Source organism: Corvus brachyrhynchos, unplaced genomic scaffold (assembly GCF_000691975.1).
Source record: "Corvus brachyrhynchos isolate BGI_N302 unplaced genomic scaffold, ASM69197v1 scaffold87, whole genome shotgun sequence".
NCBI lineage: Eukaryota > Metazoa > Chordata > Aves > Passeriformes > Corvidae > Corvus > Corvus brachyrhynchos.
The window spans coordinates 5,557,671-5,566,709 of NW_008239767.1; the positions used below are offsets into that span (position 1 = coordinate 5,557,671).

General features: G+C 43.4%; 1 protein-coding gene across 5 annotated transcripts in view; it reads right to left on the reverse strand.

Moving 5' to 3' along the window:
• Nucleotides 1-9,039, reverse strand: part of BACH2 (BTB domain and CNC homolog 2) — a 145,281-nt gene that overhangs the window by 113,590 nt on the left and 22,652 nt on the right. The gene's annotated exons all lie outside the window — the stretch shown is intronic.

Consider the following 9,039-nt stretch of genomic DNA (forward strand, 5'->3'; position numbering starts at 1 on the left):
AAAGCATTTGCTCACTTCCGAACCTTATAAAAATCGTCTGTTGCAAATAAGGGTGGGGATAAATACACCAGGCAATGCTGAAACAAAATAAAAACAAAAACCAGGCAAGAAGCCAGTAGTTGGTCAGGGATTGGTGCGGTATAGTGGCTCCATGCCTTCTCCAGCTTTACTTCTCCCAACAGATGTTTCCAGGTGTTATCCCCTCCTGCAGTCCCCCCGCTATGTTTTACTCCTCCTGCCAGCTCCTTCATCCAGCTTTCTATCTATCTCACTTTCACAGCTGCTCTCTTGGAAGCACAATTGAAGCTATAAATTCACAACTGTAATAAAAATAGTTTTTCTAACAGCTATTCTTCTTCCCTATCGATGGTGACACAAATGATACAGAATTGCTGGCAATTCAGGGGTGTCACTGCAGCTTTAATCACTGATCAAAACAGAGAGCAATACTCTGTCTCACAAGGAAAACAGCAATAACTGAACTTTTAAATTTATTTATCTATCTATCTATACATATATCTTGGAATTATTTCTATTTGTGAAGAACTGAAAAATACAAGAAATGGCCTCAAAGCTCTTTTCCATAGAGCAGCTATTATTTTTTGAAGTAAAACATAATTATCACCTTGTTCCAGAAAACACATCTAGATGCCTTCTCCTTTGCCCTCTTGGATGTAAGGGAATCCTTGGGGCCACAACCAAAGCAAGCAATGCTTTCATGGTCTCCAAAGTGACTCAAGTGAGCCAACAATACAAAAGACTCTGCTCATCTCATAACCTCCAAATCTTTCTTAATCTTCAGCCTGTGGCAAAACAGAAACCCCAAACTTTGTGCTTTGGGCATGATACAGAAGTGACCATTCCTGCAAGCAGTGCTTGTATAAGAAAACTGTGATTTGCATGGAAGACACATCTCCTTTGCGCTCAACTTGCCTTTAAGGCAAATAAATCAGCCATGGGCAAGCATTGGGTTAATATTGGCAGGGCAAATTCCAGGCATGAAGCCCTAGGAGAAGAAGCATAGCTTTGGGTGATGGAGATTGGCCACCAGCCTGCTGTTGGTAGGGTAATGGAGGAACCAAATAAAGAAACACAAAATTGCACTGACAGGAGCAAAAAAAGATCACAAAGAGATTGATTTAAAAAATCCAAAAAAACGAGAAAGAGCCAAAGCAAGGAAGTTTGACAAACAGGGACAGTGTCTGTGCAAGAAGCTCTATATAGCATTTTTATAACAAGGGCAGGGTTTAGCACTGGACCTGGAGGGGACTGGTCCGCCCTGGTGACTGCCTCTGCCTCCAGGAAAGGCTGGGAGCTTTCCTAAGCTCCTTAGCGCTGTGTGTGACCAGCACAACAGGGCTCTGCCTGCAATGAGTGTGCTGTGCCACTGCTACTACAGCGTGACAGCAGCTTCCCAACAGGTAACGGGGTGCCCGTGATTCCAGTGCTGCAGTGGTATTTGCTGTAATTTTTGTTAAGGTTTTCATAGTTAGCCAAGCCACTATTGTTTTTATTGACATTCACACATGCACACAGTGCTTAAGAGAGAGAAGGGGGGCAAAAATAGAAGCTTAATTGAAAGTTCAGCTTCTTTCAACTTAATTTGTTAGTAGGTTCATCATCATTTTTTGACAGAATAATCTTTCCACAGTGAATTATTTTCACTGGAAAAAAAGAGGAGACCAACAAATTGCTGGATATAATTTGTGCTTTAAATAATGAAGCAATTAATGGCATTTTAGCAAGAACACATTCTTCTCCCCAGAAATAAAATCCCTATTTCATCTCATCTAAATTGCATGGTCAGCTTCAAATAAGCGCAATATAAATCTCCTTCCCATACTGCTGCTGTATCTATGATAAAGGGAAGAGACAGAAAGCAATCTTGTGTTCTGTATTCACTGACACATCATTTTCATGCTACACTACACTGTAATTTATTTCTAATGGGATAAACCTCTTGTAGTCTCCCTGCATTGTTCAGCCACACACACATCCCCAACTGGTACCAAGATTGTGGGACTGGCAGGTGCAACACCCAGGGACCCCGCTTGGTGGATTTAGGATGTCTACTGCACATTTCAGCAAAGCTACAGCTGTGAAAATAAACAGAGAGACTGTATAATTAAGGTACGTTTTTCTTCTTTCCCACCCACTGCCTCCTGCAAGAAAGGCAGTCAAAGAGTATGACACTTTTCAGTACTTCTTGTAATTTCCAACTAAACTTTTCATTTTTTATTTAATCGGTTTGAGATGATGCAAAAAGACATGTGGAGCTGTGAGAGATTAAAGGGCATGGAAACCAGTTGAAAGTGAGAAGTCCTTATGGTTTAGCCACAGCAGAGGTATCGTTTCATACAAAGGAAAATATCTTTGAAGCTCCTTCTCCTGTCCTCATCAAGAGTTATACAACAAATGTATACCTCTTGCAATGTATGAAAATCAAGCTGGGGCCATGAAGAGCTACATGTATTATTTTTGTTTGCAATGTTTTCATAGGATTTTGCAGAAGAAGGTAAAACCTATGGCTCAAGGCTTACAAAAACTTCCTTCAAATTAAAAGTTTGGACTGAAGACCCAGTTACTCCTGATACAATCCTGAAATGGATAGGTGCAAACAGAAGGCTACCTATGATATTCCTGCAGAAATTAATATATTTTAGAGAACATCCCCATTAATTTGTACAACACTTTTCTCTGTCAAAATGTGCAAGACCACTACAGATACTTAAGCTTCTGCCAGTTAATAAACACGATCATCAAGCACCATCACTTAACAAGATAACAATCTCAGTTTTACTGCGCCTCTCAGACCCACCTCTCCAGCTCTGCTGATTGCTACACTCACATACAGTGGACATCTTACAAAGTAAAATACCGTCTAATTAGCTGCCTACTATCTGGCTACTTCTGTGGCCCAATCACTCCAGCAGTCTACAGCAGGATTAATCCTGTCTGATTCAGATGCAATGTAGAAACTTGCAGCTGTGACAGTCAACTCCCCCCATTCCCTTTACTGTCAATGCAAAGTGACAGTCCCTTCCAGGGCACATGTCACACCACTGCAGGTACCCATCTTTGAGGCAGTGAATGAACACCTTGCTGCCTAGGGAAGGCACTAAGAGCTCCACTGTGGCCACCTCCACATGGACAAACTCCTGCTCAAAGCAGCCTGGCGGCAGGAGAGCTGGGTCTGGTCTCCTGAGCAAAGGTCACTCCAGATGCTTTGCCATCTCCATCTGGACTGGGGTCCTCAGTGCACCCCACGCCCCTGGGAAGGATGGTGACAACAACAGCCAGTCTGCAGAGAACAGGCAGGAGAAATGCAGTCCCAGGCACCAGCAGCAGGGCTGCAGCTGCTTTATATTGCTTCTTGCTGCAGATTATGAATGTTAGCTCTGGTTTACCAACAACTCATGCTTCAAAAATTTGAAAAAATACCCCAAAGGCTAATTCCGGCTGAACTCCATCCCTGCTGCCACAATCAATTTGTACTATGACTTTGTTCTGGGGATATGTCTGCAACCACTTATGCGAGGAGCCCAAATGCCTTGATCCAGCCCAGCCTAGGCAGGCAGTGCTGCTCACGTCCACGTTGGGTCACGGGTGAAGGGAAGCGGTCCCAACAAGGCTGGCTACTACTTTAACAGGGATTCCAGCTGAGATCCTGCGAGTGAAGCTCCTTGTGGAAACCACCAAGCAGCCCTGCCAGATGCTCCTGGGGCTCTGCAGAGCACTGGCCAAGGAAACCCTCAGGCAACCCCACAGCAAGGCCCAAGCTCTCACAACCGGCCTCTGCTGCATCCCAACCTACCTACAGTGTTTGCTACCAGTCTGTATTCTGATGTCTGCTGATGTCAAAATTGCAAATATAGCAGATCCTGGGTTCATTTACATTTTACTCATCTGAAACTCCCTCTTAAATGCAATCCAGATGAGCTCCTTGGAGAGGACAGTGGCCCTTGCTGTCTCCAGCCCCACTTAGCAGACTGTTTTCAAAAGGGAGCAGAATCATTTTAGATAGACTGCCTTTCACTGTGGTTGGAAAGGGAATCCTTGATCATGCTCCGAAGGTCAGACCCTGCTTTCTGAGCATCTTTGGAGAGGGATGGCTGCATAACGCACAGCACCAGCTCAGGAAAGCACTATGTGCGACTTTACTGAGCTGCTTGTGATGCCTACCAGTTCTTGAAGGCAAAATGCAAGGCTTAGCTCTCCCTGGCAAATAGGTGACTTTGTACTTTGTCACCTGGCCATAGACACAAAAAGATGGTATCATGTGAAGTGTGCAGGTGTGCCTGCACCTACTGCCATGGCTCACCCTGCTGCTGCAGAGGGGTCTGCTGCATGAAACAGGGCAGGCTGAAAGCAAACCCTCAAAAGAGATGCTTGGCCCCAGATTTGTAGTGCCTGGGAGCCACAGCTATCTTACAAGGCTACCGAGGAAGAATCGGAAGGGCTAAACCTGGCTAGCTAGGAAGTTCATGGTAAATGGTAAAAAATGCCTTTGAGGCAGGTGCAAGTAAAACAGCAAGCTTAAATCTGGGAGGAAGACATTGGGATTCTCACTCCAAACACAGCAGAAAGCTTTGGTTTGGATGCTAGAACAGTCTCCCTAGGCACAGGGCTGGGATCTTCTTGCCTCAACCTTTCAAAGCTAGGCTGAATGAAAAATAGTAAGAGTTTGGCTGGAAAAGCATGAGCAGATGATAGAATCAGTCTTTTTTGCTTTAAATTTTTAACTCTCTGAAAAATCAGCTTCTCATCCAATAGGCAGGTGACACTGCCACTAGGAATAATCATTTGACAGCTGTACCCCAGCACAGATGTCAAAAGAGAAGCAGCAGAAGTGATGTAGCACAACTGGCCTAGCAAGAGGGGTGCAAACTGCTTCAACCCTGACACACAAGGTGCTAAGATGCAGTGACAAAAGCAGGGAGAATGAATAGGGTCCGGTAACTTTTCTAAGAAAGCAGGGTTTGCATACAGGAACCAGAATTATAAAGAACAAACAACTGAAGATCTATTTGTACTATCGATTAAAAAATAGCATGGGATGTTACTTTTGTCCCTATGTTCTACAAACTGGTCTAAAATTCCAGAACCTAAACATTTTTTCTTTGTTCTGGTAACTGCCATCAGCTAAAACACCAGCTGAAATAAACTCATAAAACTGCATTAAGTCTAATGCACAGGCACTTTGTACATACAGTACAAAGCTAAGGGCTACCCTTCACCTCTGAAGACAATCTGTAGCTACACTTACACCATCTTAGGCCATTTATAGATAAAGCTACAAGCAACTTCTTTATTCTCAGTGCAGCGTGTGAAACGTGGGGTTTTTTTTCCATTTCCACAGAAATTTACTTCACCTACAAGCCCCTCAGGACAGCTTGTGAAACTAGAAAAGGTAGTGTACTGTCCACTGCTTCTAATTAAAATCTTAGTCCTGTGGTGAGGTCACGTGATTTCCTTGAGGTCAGACAGAAAAAGCCCACTAGACCAGAGACGACAGATATCTTGGCTCGTCCATGCAGTGCAGCCCTCCGCAGCCTGGGCCAGAAATGCTGTCATTGGGAAGCTCTGGCTCCTCTCAGTAACCTGACTTTAAATAGTCTAGATCTTTAAAGGAGAAAATGCTATGGAAAATCCCATGTAAAGTCCCATGCTCCGTCCCACCACTCCCCTGAGGGTACCAAGAGTAACTTTTTCCCCCAAAGCCTTCTTGCACCTGCAGATGTTGCTCTGGGAGTCAATGTGGCTCCAAAGCCTGTGCCAGTCTTCAGCCAATCTCTGCAGTTTTTCTGTATCCTTGAGTGCCAGTAAGTGTTCACACTCCAAGTAATATCTGGTCTGACCATTTCCGTGTTCCTCCAGCTGCTTGAGAGCCCATCTGCTCAGACAGGCTTGCTGGCTTCACTCACTGCACACAACCCAATGTTTCCACCGCTTACCCTGGAGAACTTGGGGGACACACTGGTGAGGAAGTGATAGATCTTTGCATTTGTGACACATTCACTCCGTCGGTTACCTAGTATTTTCCCCAGGTATTTACCTCTGGAGGCATGAGACGTCTGTGCCTCTGGTGAGTTTCCAATACTCACATCCACATGTTAAAATGGAAATAACATCTGAGTGGAAGACTCCTAGTTTGGTCTTTACATTTGTATTTTCAATGACTAATTTTGTTTAAGTTGGTAAACGCAGCTGTTGCCTTGCCAGTTGGTGACATTTCCTTTTGGACTTCCCCCCCTGGTTGGTGTGTCTCTGCCAAGACATGTAAATTGACTCATTCCTTGTATTCCTTTGCCTGTTTATACAGATCTCTATACAGGTCTCTTGAGATTTGTTTCCTTAAATAATTATTAGCCCTGAAATGCCAGACAGTCTTTTCTTACATGTTTTCTGAATTGTCACTTAAGCATCCCAAGCTCAGGATGCTGGATTTAACTGATGTACCAGCTCATTATAATACATCCAGGTGTACTTTTTCTTACGGTGACTTGGTCATGTCACCATCTATTCAACAGCAACCGTAGAGAGGTGAAAGAATGCAGGTTGGTTTTACACCAGCATTATCCATGATGAACCGTCCACTCAGCTTTCTACTTGGTTCAATGGCTTGAGCTTGTCAGTGACTTCACAGCCATTACAAATAACACATACTTGAAAAGAATAGTCTCCTGAAAAAGGTAATAAAAATATCCTCCCCAAGAGCTCCAAACAAACAACCGCATCAAACTGGCAGGTGATCTGCCTCAAGCCAGGGAGCAGGAGGCTATCCAAAATCTTGATAGCAGAGGCTATCCAAAAATCTGGCCATTGCTTTATCTCCTGAATTGAAATGTCTGAGCTGAAGCTGTAAGAGAAAAAAAACCAGAATCTCTGTTTTTCATTGTGGTTTGGGATTTTTTCATTTCTGATGATTGTACCAGTGAAAGGAACAGAACTTCTCTTCCACTCTTGCAATCGCTTGCATCACTTTCTAAAATACTTTATCTGGAATGCAATTTTTTTGTATCAGTTGGATTATTAATTTTTTCATATTCCTGGATTTCTTGAAGAGTGCAGCAACTGCTTATTCAATGATTTTTCAACAATGGTCTCTACCTCCAGCTACTCCAAATTGTGGTTTTAGAGAGCTTTTCACATCTGCCTTTTTACTATGAGACAGCATCTCTACTCTGGGATTTTCAGTTCCTTTGGCAAAGTCACAGCGCTCCTCCCACCGTCATCATCCTTCTCCTGTCACTAAATAGCTTTCACTTGCTAACCTCAGACAGGCCTACTGGGTGGTAGAACCCAGCCTGCTGAGCAAAGGAAATAGCTTTTTCAGGAACTAGACCAGCTTCTTGGACAAGGCTATCTTCTTTATTTCTCTTGGGGTCTCTATTCTTGTTCTGGAATTGATTTTCCTTCTGATTTTGCTGTGTGCATTCAAATGTCCAGTGTTGGCCTTGGTATTTCCATCCTTGGAAAGCCCACTATCTGGGATTGCTCAGCTGAAAACCAGTTACATTTTTAGCCACATATGGCATGTTCACTTCAGTAGTAAAACTAATTTACTAGTTCTTCTGCACTTTTTTCCCTTTTCTTTTTCTTTTTCATATTGTCACAAAAAAAGAATCGCTTCTATTGCCTGCTAAGATGTGCTAAAGATAAACACTGTGTTTGCCTCCAATATACTCAGACCACAACAATTCCACCGACTGCTGTGGGGACACCTTTACACTATGTCCAGGCATCACCAAGAGCCCAGAGAGCAGGCAGAGTTCTGCCAGGCCCCAAGTTATTGCTTTGGAGACAGAAGATGACATTCGGCCATTGATTCCTCTGTTCTGTCATCAGCCTTAACCCCAAGAAAGAAGTCTCCCTTTTAGTAAGCAGATGTCAGGCTGAGAAATTTGGTCCAAGTCTGCTGACAGCTCTTATCTCATCGCAGTAGTTGTCTTTTGGTAATACAGTGTAATTGTCATTTCATGTACTGTGTTTGAAATCTAGTTCAGAGCAATCGACCACTAATTGGTTCCCAGTCTACAAGCTATTTTTCTGCCTTGGAAGTCATAATTAATGCTACTCCCTCCGAGTTATCATCATCTTGCTTCATGAATATATTATAGCTTTGTTTTCATTCTTAAGATTGCTCTTCATCAATTCCTGGTCACAGACAGTTTGCTTACTCAAAGGATTTTACTTACTCTATTCCTCCATCTCTTTCACCTGCATCTCTTTTGTTGTTGCAGACTTTATTCCACTGTTCCAGAAACCTACTTTCTGTGGTTAGATTTTTTTCCAAACCTTTCCCTAAAGAACTCTTCAGAGGCTTGCTTGGCTCATGGCTTTCACCAAAGCAGGTCGCATCATTTCACCCAAGACAGAATCTGCTGTTTACCTGGCAAGTACTTTGCTGGAACAGCTATCTTCCCATCTTCCTCTAATTTCCTCTTCCTTTTAGGCCTCTTTTCCAAGGACAGATTTTTTTGCCTGTAGCTGAGCCCCAACCACAGAGTGTTCTACTACTGCTTTTCACCACAACCATGATGTTTGACCAGTTTGGTTTGGGCCATGAGACTCTGCAACCTTGCCCTCAGCGAGGTCAGCTTGAGCCTTGATTTGGCCTCTGGGTTCAAGTGGTAGTCATGCACTGCCAGCTGCTAAAGGAACGCAGCAGTTTTCCTGTCACCTACATTCTACTTGATAAGGATGCCTCAAGATGAAAAGATTCCGAGTAGTCACATTTTACAGTAACAGCAGCCATTTCAATACCTGGCTTAAAAAAGAAACCACATCTTACATCTCAGAAACGGCCGTGCTCTGTCTCCAGAGCTGATGTAAATTCTTCATACCTTCTTCTGCATGACATTTTGCATTGCCTCCCTCCCTTGTCCCCAGCACACTAAATGTTAGTAGTTATCACCACCTGAATCTTACGCAGGTTCACATTAGGACTCCCTAAATACAGTGAAGCACAGAAACTTAACACCTACCAGAGCTGGGAGAAAAACATTCATAAAAATTTTTTTTTGGCTGCTGAACTTG